This window comes from Octopus bimaculoides, chromosome 16, assembly GCF_046866305.1.
Source record: "Octopus bimaculoides isolate indiv1 chromosome 16, ASM4686630v1, whole genome shotgun sequence".
Classification (NCBI taxonomy): Eukaryota; Metazoa; Mollusca; class Cephalopoda; order Octopoda; family Octopodidae; genus Octopus; species Octopus bimaculoides.
In genome coordinates, this window is record NC_142943.1 from 39,247,774 (window position 1) to 39,260,273 (window position 12,500).

The 12,500-nt window shown below is 38.1% G+C and overlaps 1 protein-coding gene across 5 annotated transcripts in view; it reads left to right on the forward strand.

Moving 5' to 3' along the window:
• LOC106869327 (neuronal acetylcholine receptor subunit alpha-10) overlaps positions 1–12,500 on the forward strand; it is a 78,997-nt gene that overhangs the window by 7,231 nt on the left and 59,266 nt on the right. The window contains exon 1 of one of the 5 annotated variants that reach the window (XM_014915030.3): positions 6,734–6,836. The exons of the other annotated variants lie outside the window; for them this stretch is intronic. The gene's annotated coding sequence lies outside the window, so the exon portion shown is untranslated. Of the gene's footprint in view, positions 1–6,733; positions 6,837–12,500 lie in introns of those variants that run through there. 5 annotated transcript variants of the gene reach the window in all.

Below are 12,500 nucleotides of genomic sequence, written 5' to 3' on the forward strand. Positions count from 1 at the left end.
ACCTACCAACATTCTCGGGGGTCGCGATGGGAACGAGAATGGGTCCCAATTATGCCAACTTCTTCGTTGGTTACATTGAGGCCCAAGTATTATCCCAATTCTCCGGTCCGACCCCAGAACTATACGGTCGCTACATAGATGACTGTATAGGAGCCACCTCCCTCTCCCGCGAACAGCTCTGCCTTTTCATCTCCTTCCTCTCTAACTTCCACCCTGCTCTTGACTTTACTTCTACCATCTCTGACACCTCTGTTAACTTCCTCGACATCTCTCTTTCCATCAACCCGCCCTCCAACTCTCTAACTACTTCCGCCTTCTTCAAACCCACTGACTCTCACCTCTACCTCAACTTCTCCTCCTCCCATCCATTCCACACCAAACGGGCCATCCCCTACTCCCAGTTCCTCTGCCTCCGACGTTTGTGCAGCCTGGACTAGGATTTTGAGACCCAGTCCCAGTATCTTGCTCGTCTGTTCATGCATCGAGGATACCCCTCCCACCTTGTCCAATCCGCCCTCGCCCGCGCTCGTCGAATCGACCGCATCACCGCCCTCTCTCCTCCCCCACACCAATCCCCTAACCGTACCCCCTTCCCACTCCGTTTCCACCCTGCCACCCTACCCCTTCGTCGGAGGATCTTATGGGCCTTCCGTCGCCTCCAGCTCGATCCCACCACCCACCCCATTTTCCCTAACCCACCCCTATCCTCTTTCAAACGCGCCCGCAACCTACGCGATCTACTGGTCCGTAGTACCTTCTCCTCTTCCTCCCCACCCCACCCGGCTCCTTCCCGTGCTCCAGATCCCGCTGTCACACCTGCTCCTTCATCACCAACACTACCTCTGTCACAGGGCCGAACCTACACACTCTTCACATTCCACACAGTTTCACCTGCACCTCCTCCAACCTAATTTACTGCATCAAATGCACCCTATGCAACCAACTCTACGTGGGGCAGACGGGCCGCCGGCTGGCCGACCGTTTCACCGTACACCTATGGGACGTTCGGCTAGGTTCGGACTCCCCCGTCGCCCGTCACTTCCACTTGGCCAACCACTCCCCCTCTAACATCTCCGTTTTTGGCCTCGCCCTGCACCATGGGTCCACTCCCTCGCGACTCCACTTGGAACAGCGCTATATTTTTAACCTTAGATCATCTTTCCCCTTCGAACTCAACACAGCCCCCTCCTCCTTATGACTCTCCCCTTTACGACAATGCAACACTTTTCTTTATTTATTATTTATTTATATATATATATATATATATATATATTTCTATATATAAGAATTTAAGGATTGGAGAAAACGCATGTTATAATTGCATACTTTATTCCTACATATGTTTCAAAGGATTACAACCTGTGTGATCCATAGGATCTGTGATATTAAAATTGTAACCTTCTCTTCAGGGAATGCATGGGAATCATCTTAAACGTAAGACATTATGACCGATTATGAAAACAATAGATGGATAAGGTTATGACTTGATTAACCATTTTTCATCCTTTAGAGATAGAAGCAAACGTAATACCACGAGCCTTAGCAAACTAATTTGGGATCTTAAAGATAATAACATTAAATTTAAACTAGACTGGCTTATTCTTTCTATTTCTAAGCCATATGAAAAGGGTGGAAAATTCTGTGATTTATGTGTAACAGAATTTCTTTTTATTTTATTTTCAAGGAATTGTCTAGTTAATAATTTCATTGAACATTCTTACAAATGCAAAAATTGGCAAAAACATACATATTCTGCATTCAAATAAAAATAAAAATAAAGGTTTTTATAAAACGCTATCATATTTACCCGTAATAAGTAAATACTTAAAATAGTTCTAATAAAACACATTAGTTTTTCCCTCAAAGGTTAGAAGATTAAAATTACTTACGATTCTAATTATTTATCTATACTTTCGTAATTTATTAACCTTAATTAGAGTATATTTTAAATCTTGATAAACCATAGTAACAACCATAACATACTAAATTTATGTACGTATGAACATACCGGTATGGGTGTTTTTTTATATATATACGCGTGTATCTGTGAGAGATAATGTGTGTATATATATATATATATATATATATATATATATATATATATATATATATATATATATATATATATATATATATATATATATATATATATATATATGTATATATATATGGGAGAATATACGAAAAAACAACAACAGACGAGGACAGGTGGTGTAAATAACAAAAGGATGTATTAGTATGACGCTCGGGAATACGGAAAGTCTTTGACGTTTCGAGCTACGCTCTTCAACAAAAAGAATACGGAGACAAGGAGAAAAACACGGAGAAAAAAAATTGAATAGTGTCCAGTCAACGGTCAATCATAATAATGGCTGATCATAACAATGACTGACCGGAAGTTAGAAATTCTTTTTTCAGGAGAGCTAAGAAAAGGGGGAGATAACAAACGGTGATCGAAGAACGAGGAGCTGTGTGTGGAAGATAGAATGCTGGTGATCTTGACGTATGTAGTGTGAAAATGGGGAAGGGAGAAAGCACTTGGTCAGTTGTAGTGTGTGCGTGGTGTGATGCGAGGGTATTGGTGTGGTGTGATGTGAGGGTGTTGGGAGGTGGGGAAGGCATGGGTGGAGTGTGGGTTAGGCTGAGGGTGGGGTAGAGGTAGGGGTCTGTGGGTAGGGTAGGGTATGTGGGTAGGGGGTGGGTGGTGGGTGTAAGGAATTGGATGGTGTGGAGTGGGAAGGTAGAGTAGGAGTGTGTTGGGGTGTGGTGGGATGAGCTTATGAGGGGTGTTGACGATGAAGGGGGAAGGGGAATGTGGATGTAAGAGAGGGGGAAGAGGGGGAAGATGGGTATGGGAGGGATATATATATATCATATAGAAGTGTTTTAACTGATTTTTCTGTGTACATATACGCATTATCATTTATAATTTCACTCTTACCCTTGTTCTGACTCTTATCAATATTATTTTTTAAAAATATATAAATATGCATTTACGTATGATTTTTTGGATGTATGGATATTATTGTGTAAAAATGTATTTATTAAAACATAGGTTTGTTTATATATTCAAATATGAACGTACTTGTGAATAAGTATGGGAGCATTTTTGTGTAGATGTATTTTTTATCTTTATTTTTATTTTTTTAAAAATATAAGTAAACGTTTAGATGTTTATGTATGTGTAAATATAAATGTGTGTATATGATTGCGTATACAAGTTTATGTGAGTGCGCGTGTCCACATGTGTATGCATGTGTATATATATACACACACACACACACACACACACACATATATATATATATTTATATGTATAATATGTGTGTGTGTGTCTGTGTATGTATCTGTATGTGTGTTTATGTGTATGTATATATGTATGTATGTGTATGGGTATGTGTGCATGTGTATGTGTGTGTGTATGTACATTATATCCATTATTCACTTTTTTATTACAATCACTACAATTTTCCACAATTTATTTCATCCCTTCCTACACGCACACATACCCACACACAAAAAATACACGCACCCATACACACACATGTAAGCACACCTACCCCCCCAACACACCACACACACGCACACGGACACACACATAAACACACACGCGCATACACACACACGCACCCGTACCTAACACTCACAACCCCACACACATCACAATCCCACACGCACATCCACACACATACACACACACACGCACACGCCCACATACACACACACACGCACACACACGCACACACACTTCTCACCAACACAACACACTCACACAGACACGCATACAATCACACACACATGGGCATAAACAACACACGCACATACAATAGCAAACGCACGCACACACACGTACACAGCAACGCACATATACACAACATACACATACACACAAACACACACGCACGCACAAAAACATACACATACACACACGCGCACGTACAAAATACACACACACACGCACACGTACCCAACACCTACAACCCCACACAAACACACACACGAACACACACATACTCAAAAACTGCCTGCTGACCCTCCACTCACCATTGTCCATAAGCACCCACTGACTATTCCTGCTACTAATTCCTTCCACTACGTAACACACATACACACACAAACACACATACACACTAACAGATAAACCACCAAACCATGCACACACACACACACACACATACATACGCACACACACGTTCTGTTATCACACACACACTCGCAGACTCTCGCTTACGCACAGATATTCACCTCCGGTTTTCACTCTCCTGTCTTTGAAAGAACTTTTCCCCCAACACCTCCTCTTCCGGTCCTTTCACAATGTAACCTCGTGGGCATCGGTGCCATTTCCCTCTTCCTCCGTTTTTCCATTCTCCGAACTTTCTGTCTTTCCGACGAAGGGCTCCGCCCGAAACGTCATATTCTCTCTCCTTCCGAGCGTCCAATAACACTATCCGTATCACGTCCTCACTTTGTTGTTTTTTTGTTATTGTTTTTTGTGTATTTTTTAACCTATATATATATATATATATATATATGTGTGTGTGTGTGTGTGTGTGTGTGTGTGTGTGTGTGTGTGTGTGTGTGTGTGTGTGTATATATAAAGGGTTGAACAGAAAGAACACAACGAGGAGAAAACGAGAAACTAGACGAAAACTTAAGGGACGGGAATTTTAGACAAAGACACGATACACGGAATATTCGCAGCTGAGATTTCCTCGTCAGTCAACGGCGCAAAATATCATTGTGGTTTCGCGCCATTACCATTGAGACCACTCAATTTTTCAGGCGCTGGTGCTATTGTTAAGCTGCTGGTAAAAAGCAAGCGAATGTATACTGAGACAGAAACAAATAAGACATTATATAAATACAACAAAGAATTACGCATATATAACAGTACGAAGCTTTATAATAATTATACATATACCACAAATACAACAGAAAGAGTTATATTGTGTGTATGTTTACGTACATTTACTTACAGCCTGACATAGTGTAATGTAATGTATAAAAACACCAATAAATTTCATAAAGTTAATTTGTTAGTCTTCATCCGGTTTACTTTTGTAAACATTCAACCGAGTTTAATTTGTAAAACGTTTAGTACAAAGTGTGGTAAGTTATTCTCAATCATTTTGTTTTTCGTCAAAGTCCTTCGATACTTCTGAAAACAACTTTATGCAAGTGAGAAAATGGAAACATTTTTCGCGTAACAAATTTAGTTATAGATCAGAATCTCATTTTATAAGCATTTTACTATAAATGCTGTATAAGAATGATAAAATTCTACGATGAAGCCTCGATCTTTCCCCTCTTTTAAACCGATTGATCTTTCCTTATACGAATACCATTCCTTCTACATTTATAAATTTGGAATTTCCACGAAATTGTTTTGCCCATACTGATCTTGGAAAAATGTTTAATTTTATAAAAATACGCAGCCTTCAGTTTTCAGTCGAATATGTATGGTGAATCTGTGCCATTTTTCATACTGTTAAATGTCGTTTTTATCCCCCTAAAAATTTTTCAATTCCAAAAGCTCCGCACACCTCTGAAAGCTTGTCAATAGAATTTCAGAAATCTCTTCGTTATAATTATTCCAATGTACACCTATTCTAAGTGCCGAATTTTCTTCCTTTCCATTCGCCCGACTTTCGACTATTTAGCATTTCTAGGATTTTGTGTAAATTTGTAGGTACGATAAGTACAAATAAGAATTTATTGTCAGAGCTGTAAGTTCTACATTAATTCACCATAAATGTACACTTTTTTCTTGGACTTTGATTGTACATTCCCATCTGCTGGGCAGTTAGCTTCTACCACAGTGCATAACGTTTGTTTCGTGTCCAACAGACCATTATCAGGTCTAATATATTTGTACCGAATTGTTGTTTTTACTAGAATGTTTTACTAGTATTCCTTCTTGTAAAAGGTGTGAATACATGTTAGTTCTGACATGCTTCTGATATGTACGCCAGGGCAATCTTTGTAAATAGTCTTTGCAAATATATCATGTCTCAGGGGCAGGTAGTATCTTGTAGACATTTTGGGGAAGCAGCTAATGATGGGGGAGGGGGTGATATCTTCTACACTGGTATAGCAGAGCCGCCGACATTTTCTATCATAACGTGGAGGTTTGATGGTATCCTTGCCCCCCTTGTTGATCAGGGTTAGGGCTATCTACTGTTCTTGGATAGCGAAGGCATACACTTCTAGGTGGGATGTGATGCATATACCACAGGTTCAGGAAAGACTAATCTTTCTGTCAATGCTGTTGTTATCCTCTAACTTACGGGATCTGTACCTATGCATAACACTAACAAATCCGAAGACTGCACCAACAAAGCAGGTTTCCTTCACGGACATCAATGTCAAAGCATATTCTCCAATTCCTCCGACCAACCACGCGGTCAGCCATTACACCTTATTTTTTTTTTTTTTTTCAAGTAATTCATGGACACATGAAAATCTGAGTAACAGTTATTTTGTGATATTTTTGCACCTTTGATGAAAAGCATATTATTCTAACTCCGATATTCGCATACCATTTCCCCCCCACCTTGTTTTGCATTTATGTGCTTACTTCTGTATGTATGTGTGTGTGTAAATATGAGTGTGTGTGTGTGTGTGTGTGTGTGTGTGTGTGTGTGTGTGTGTGTGTATAAATATGAGTGTGTGTGCGCACGCGCGTGTCGATCACGAAACAAGTATTTTCTTAAACTCACAATGAACGCTTTCTGCCATCATAACGCAGGCTATAATGTTCATGATGGATCAAAACAATGTTTAGCGGTCAATAAGTTGAACTGGAGCCAGTAGACTAACTGTTTCACAATGCATAGGTTTGTCCTTTGTTTTTCTCGGTTCCTAAACTTACCACTTTCTACTTCAATGTTGTTTACTGTCCGTTGCTGTTTAAAGATGTAATAAAAGTGAGTCGATGAATTATTCCTTTTTCGTTAAGGATTGACGCCACGGTTAAGCACAGGATAAAATGATTTAAATAACATTTATGATTTGTCCGTTTTGAAAGTTCGTGTTTGAAATAAATTAGTGATAGAAATGAAAAGTAAGTAGAAACTTATAATCCAGAAATCAAAAAGTATTTTTCAGGTGTTTTCCTCCTTCATCCTCATGTATTGAATCACCGAAATCCATCGGCCTCTGTTGATTCACCGACCACTTTTGCATAAGAAGCCAACCATAGATTCCACGTGATCGGCTGGAAATAGCAATCAGATCTCCAACAAACATCACACTACTGTCTTTAAAAAAAAAAAACTATGTTTAAGTTAACTTTGTTTTGTCTTCGATAAAAAAAAGACGTATTCCATCATGGAGTGGTGTGCAATAGTGATTATTTTAGTATTCAACCTTTTCTACGAGCACGAGCCATGAGAGCTTCTATGTATTTTCTCAAACTGCTAGCAGTTAAATCTCTCTCTTATTTTACACCTCATTATTGTAAAATGGTAATTCAATTTTAGATGTTCAAACATATTAAGATGTACAAGACTTGATGGTCATGACTAGAATGTCTTTGACCATATGCTTGCTACATTAGGGCTGATGTTGAGGGATAAACAATAAGAGAAGTTTGAGAACAACTTGCTCCTTCCCTCCCATCATTCATAGGACACTATTCTTCCTCTTCTAAGTCATTAAAAAATGTCATAGGTGCACTTGAACTTACTTTCCTTTTTGTCCCGCTATTTTGTGTATTAGGTATTCCTTATAAGATTACATCAGTTCGGAGAACGGAAGATTGACAGAATCATGAGAGTGTCGGACTAAATGCCTTACACTATTTATTCGGGCTCTACATTCTGAGTTCAAATGACGCTGATGTTGACTTTGTCTTTCATCCTTCTGGGTTAATTAAGAAAAGTAGCCACTATTACAAAAAGTTTTGATCTTGTACCTAAGTTAGAAACAAATAGTAATTTAGTTCTTTCCATTAATTTTCTTCACATAATTTCTTTCCCTCTCTCTCACTTTTTGCGTTCGTTTTCTTTAATTTTCCTTCTCAACTTCTTCAGTTTCTTTCTCTGTTCTCTTACTTCCCCCTCCACTCTTCTTATCTCCTTAATCTTTTTCTCCCCTTCCACTTTTCACGTCTGTCAGAATCTCATGTCGCCATTACCTTTTTCACTTGCCACTCAACTTGTCTAACTTCCATTCAACTCAATTGAAGATCAAATAATATGTTCATTCAATTGTCATATCTCTTCTGAAAGAACTGAAGTCGCTAAATAAGCCAAACTATTATTAGCCCAGAGAATCGCCGCCATTGCATGCCCAGTAGTAATAACACAGAATCTAGATTTCTACTGAAATATTCCAGACTGTGGTTTCTCGAAGTAGCAATAGTTAAAATGGTAAAGTGTTTATTTAGGAAAATGGAAGCGTTTCTGGTCAATGAACAGTCACATTTCTAATTCTTCATCGTAGTGTAATATGTGTGTGTGTATGAATACATACATACATACAGTCATTCATACATACATACATACATACATACATACATACATACATGTATATACACTTTATACACACACACACACACACATATATACATACACATACACAGTGTGCGATGGGTAAATTGTTGTCATTTCATATTTTTTTAATATCGCGCGTGCACATTGTTTTAGATTTTGTCGACTACACAGTATAATAGGATCTGTTGGACACTGTTTGTGAGAAAAACAGCACCATGACACAATTCTCTCTGCCAGAAATTTGGAAACGACATGTTGTACTGCTTGGCATTCACGCTGGAAGCTCCAATATGAACATTTCAAAGTGTTTGGGTGTCAATCTTAGGACAGTGTAATCTGAGGAAATGTACCGAGAGTGATAAAAACCAAACATCCAGTCAACACCATATATTTGATCCTGTTCTCATCGGGACATGCTATGTCGATTAGCATGCATCTTCTTCTTCTTCTTCTTTTTCTTTTTTATTCAGGGTCCGATGCCCGGTCAGGTGATCGCACTGTTTCATTGTATCCCACAGGATTTTGCAATTTTCATTCGCGGTGACTCTTTCTGGCATTGCCAGAATAAACGCTGCTAAGCATTTTATCCGAGGCATTAGCTTTTCTATCAGCTCACTGCCTTAATAATAATACTAATAATATTGTTGTGTGTGGATTATTTGTGATTTAATATAAATATTCTATTATTGAAGGTGGTGAGTTGGCAAGATTGGTTTAACGTCCGATAAATCTGCCTTGCACTATTTGTTCCAGTTCATTATGTTCAAATCCAGCCAAAATCAACTTTGCTTAGCATCATTTCGATAAAATACCAGTCAAGTACATGGGTCGATATAGTAAATAGACTAATAACCTCTCTTAAAATATTGCTCTGGCTTGTTCCTAAATTAGGAATGATTTTTGTCAATATATATAGAAGCAGTGGTTAAGACACTGGAAAATGGTTCGGTGAGCTGTAGTGCTTCAATTGTTCTGCATAGTTAGAAATGGATGGAGACCGTCAAACGGGCTAAAAATATGTTATACATATAGCGGAATTTCTCCATTGTCTTCTTCCTTTGTGATGTATTATGGGATTCACTATATGTTTGATTATATCTATATATGTGTGTCTCTGTGTCTGGAAACAACCCATTAACTGCCTTATATCTGAAAGCAATATTTCACATTTTAGCCTCACATAGACTTTTGAGTGACTTCCAGAATGTATGTTTTATGTTTTTTATGATACGAAGATTATTATTGGAGAAAGGCCAGGATGTAAATTGCATGGAAGAAGTGCTAGATAATATTAAAGTACAAGAAACCTATATATATTATTGATTGAAGAATAATGCAAGAGAAGGTTGCATTCACAATATAATAGAAGTTTTTAAAAACATCTTTTCCTTATTGATGTAAATATATCGAAATATGCTTTTGATTGCATTCCTCTACTGTTAACCGTTTATCTACCCACATTAACCGATTATGTAATATATATTTATGTCCCCTGGATCCTCTGGATTGACCAGGCTGTCTGTAAAGAGCCGGCTCCACTGGTCACAGTTCCTTTCGTGCTCACGCCATTCTCCTCTACGTTGTTCCAAACATTTTTCTTCAATCATCTTCCCACCTGATTGGAGGTCTTCCGAGTGGTCTCTTTCTTCGCGCAGGTGCCAATCGACAACTACACGGCTCCACCGATTGTCTTGCGATATGACTGGCCCATCGTAACTTTGTGTGGTCGTATTCCGTGACAACATCCTTCACTACAGATATATTTATGTACATTCTTATAATTCACAGAATCTATTATAAACCATGCTTTTTCTCTTATTTCATTCTCATTTTAATCTTGTGTGACCCCTGTTTGAAGGATATGTTAAGTTACGTAAGGTCAATGATGTAGAAGTAGCAAGTAAATCTCACTCAATTCAGATTCTCTGTTTTATAAAAGAAAAAAAAAAGGATATATTGAATAATGTAGCATTAGATGTACCATAATGAGAAGAAATGGCTGAATTGCCATTTTTGGAAAGCTTCTAATCTTAGAGTAGCTTCACTAGAGCTGACTTGGAGCTAAACAATAAAAGTAGTAGGAGATTTTTTTAAAATCATCTATGCGGCCTGTTTCTTTAAACATCAGACCAAACTGAAATATGTCGCATTTTTATTATCGTAAATCGTAGAGAAACTGTATGTCTTTGAACTGACATAAAAATGTATTTAATGAATTTTTATACCATGAAATATGAAAATTAATTTTAAATAAAAAAAAATTAGCAGAAATACTTGACAGAAAATGAGAGGAGATTTTATAAGAGGAAAGGATTTAAAAGAAGAGATGATGAGTAGCAAAGAGATTTGTAAATTTATCATTACTAGTCTTATAAGTTTCAGGTTGTGACAGTGAGAACAAACGGGCAAAAGTTCGAAATCTATCGATGTGAACTCATTGACAGAACAACTGAATGCAAATGTTAAAGAAAACTTGATGGAACCAATAGAAACATTTTGTCCTCGTAATCTTGGAGTACACTTGCTTGAAGAAGTTCAAAAGATGTTTTTCTCAGGATACGAAGACTTCCATGCCTGTTACACTACAATACGCTTTTTCTCACTCCGACATTATTTGTTTCGATTTATGGATACTTGGATGACCTTTGACTTTACCTTGAAAGGAAAAGAAAGCTCACTCAATGGAAATTGATATAATATAGGCGCAGGAGTGGCTGTGTGGTAAGTAGCTTGCTTACCAACCACATAGTACCTTGGGCAAGTGTCTTCTACTATAGCCTCGGGCCGACCAAAGCCTTGTGAGTGGATTTGGTAGACGGAAACTGAAAGAAGCCTGTCGTATATATGTATATATATATACATGTGTGCGTGTTTGTGTGTCTGTGTTTGTCCCCCTATCATTGCTTGACAACCGATGCTGGTGTGTTTATGTCCCCGTAACTTAGCGGTTCGGCAAAAAGAGACCGATAGAATAAGTACTAGGCTTCCAAAGAATAAGTCCCGAGGTCGATTTGCTCGATTAAAGGTGGTGCTCCAGCATGGCCGCAGTGAAATGACTGAAACGAGTAAAAGAGTAAAATAGTAAGTGAAAACAAGATCAGCTAGACTGGTGCTAGAGGGTAGAAATCTCACTGCTTGTATGGGGACTGAAACCATATCAAGGCCTATCGCTGTGGTTTTTGTTTTGTGCTTTTCATTTAACCTGCCTAAATATGTACCATTGCCTGTTTGCCCGCATCTCCTATGTACACACACACATACACACATGCACACATACACATATATGCACACACATATATGCTTTGTAACGGCTTTTGTTTGAGATGTTTTGTATTGTACGTCTGGGCCTCTATCGCAAATAAAGGATTTTTATGATTATTTTTTATTGTTTGTGTTGGATTGACCGACTTGTTAGCGCGTCGGACAAATTGCCATACAATATTTGTTACTGCTCTTTATATTCCGAGTTCAAATCTCATCAAAGCTAACTTTGCTTTCATTCCACGGGGGCCAATTAAATAAAGTACCAGTCAAATACTAGGTTGATATATTCGACTACCCACATTCCCACTTAAAATTGCTGTTGGCCTTGAGACGAAATTTGAAGCAATTATTGTTTTATTACGGTCTGCTGTTCTGCAGTTTTTGTGTATTCAAAACCGGAACAGTTTCATTCATTTTGCTAAAAACTGGTCGGAAAAATATTAACATCACTGCATCTCATTCCTTCTTAACAAAGTAGTTTTGTTGTAATTGCTGACTTCTCGTTTTAATTTTGTTCTTACATATTATTTTAAATGGCCTTTTTTTCAGTGTTCCCGCCCTTATAAACTCAGCTGTCCTCCATTCGTTCTTTCTATATTCTATTACATGTGCCATCTTTTATTACTTTAATGATTCCATTTATCTGTTGGAAGAACTGTTTATTGCTTGTAGCTCTCTTTTATGGGCGTCTGCTTTCTACTTGAATTAAAACCAAAACTGTAATATTGAATCAAGCGGTAG